General features: G+C 39.7%; 1 pseudogene; it reads right to left on the reverse strand.

The window, feature by feature from the left end:
* Positions 1–1,214, reverse strand: LOC139706253 (olfactory receptor 12D1-like; annotated as a pseudogene).
* Between the last annotated feature and the right edge of the window lie 476 nt (positions 1,215–1,690).

The raw sequence follows: 1,690 nt of genomic DNA on the forward strand, positions 1-1,690 counted from the left end.
ACATTATAATATATTGTAAGTCAATATTATCATATGATATTCTTTAAAAAAAATTCAACATTAGGGTTTCATGGTTAGTGTTCCATATATAAATGTTTACCCTCTGTTACCTAGGAATATATTGTTTAACACAACTAGAGCACATTATTCCATTTAGTAGTTTTCTGTTATCCAATTTCCTTTGTTGTATACATTCTAAACAATTTGAGAAGCAGTATACTTATATATCTCAACTTTCTCATTGTCTGGTAATTTATGCTTCAGAAGAGTTCTCTAGATCCCTTCAGGTCAGGGTGTCTTTCTGATCACCCTAAACAAGGCATCCTTCACTTCCTTGTTCCTCAAAGTATAGATCAGTGGATTAAGAACAGGAGTGACCACACTGTACATGATGGCAATGATGGCTCCTGGTCCCTGGAGCTCCCTGAGGTAGGGCGAATGTAGGTGAAAATAACAGGAGCAAAGAAAAGAATAACCACCATGAAGTGGGAGGCACAGGTGGACAGTGCTCTGTGAATCATGTTGCAGGACTGGGTCTTGAGGAAGAGGTAGGTGATAATGTAGAAATAGGAGAGAAGTGTCAGAAAGAAGGGGCCTGCAGCGATGGTCCCCGTGACAGTGTTGAGCAGCCTCTGGTTGAGCTCAGTATTCCCACAGGCCAACTCCAGCAAAGGCTTAACATCACAAAAGAAGTGATGAATGTGATTGGGACCATAGAAGTTCAAGCGAGATGTCATTATGGAGTGTAGCAGGGCATGGAAAAATCCAATGGCCCAGATGGTGATAGCCATCTGGGTGCAGAGCTTAGGATTCATGATGACAGTGTAATGAAGTGGTTTGCAGATAGCCACAAAGTGGTCAAATGCCATCACTGCCAGCAACAGAGACTCTGTGCTACCCAGGAAGTGGAAGAAACGAAGTTGGCTTATGCATCCCATGAAAGATATTGCTTTGTGTGTAGAGAGGAAGTTCTCCAGCATCTTTGGCAGTGTCACCATGGAGTAGCAGATATCTAGACATGACAGGTTTCCCAGGAAGAAATACATAGGTGAGTGGAGTCTAGGATCAGAGATGACAATCATCAGGATAGCTCCATTCCCAGCCACATTCACAAGGTAGATTGTGAGGAAAACAGCAAAAAGGAAAGGCTGTTGGTCTTGTATGTCTGTTAATCCCAGGAGGAGAAATTCAATGACTGAAGTCTGATTCAACATCACTTAAAAGAAAAGAAGAAGTAATTTTGAAACATTATTCCTAATGAGGATCAGTCTTTCTAACTGATGATTTTCTTGCTAAGACAAAAAATTTTGAGGGAGATTGTGGTAGTTTTGCATGAAACCCTGCCTCAGATCTTGTGTAGTATTTAAATGTTTAGGCTACATGTGTTGTGGATCAGTCTTTTTTTAAAATTGGATTTGTCATTAATATTTTTTCTTTTTCTTAGGGTTTTAGAGCAGGTTTTCAGTCTACCATCTTCTCTAGCTGTGAACATCTACATTCCAAAACAACTTCCTTTTCATCTCCTAAGTCAGCTGCATGAGGTGGTAATTTCTTCTACCACCTTCTGTGATCTCCTTACTGAGTGAGAAGCAACCTGAAGAATTTTACTTAAGAAAAATAGCCAGGGATAGAATTATTGCATCATAAATTTCTTAAATAAATGAACAATCCCTAAAACAGGGGCAATAAC

The sequence above is a fragment of the Marmota flaviventris genome, chromosome 6 (genome assembly GCF_047511675.1).
Source record: "Marmota flaviventris isolate mMarFla1 chromosome 6, mMarFla1.hap1, whole genome shotgun sequence".
In the NCBI taxonomy this organism is placed as follows: domain Eukaryota; kingdom Metazoa; phylum Chordata; class Mammalia; order Rodentia; family Sciuridae; genus Marmota; species Marmota flaviventris.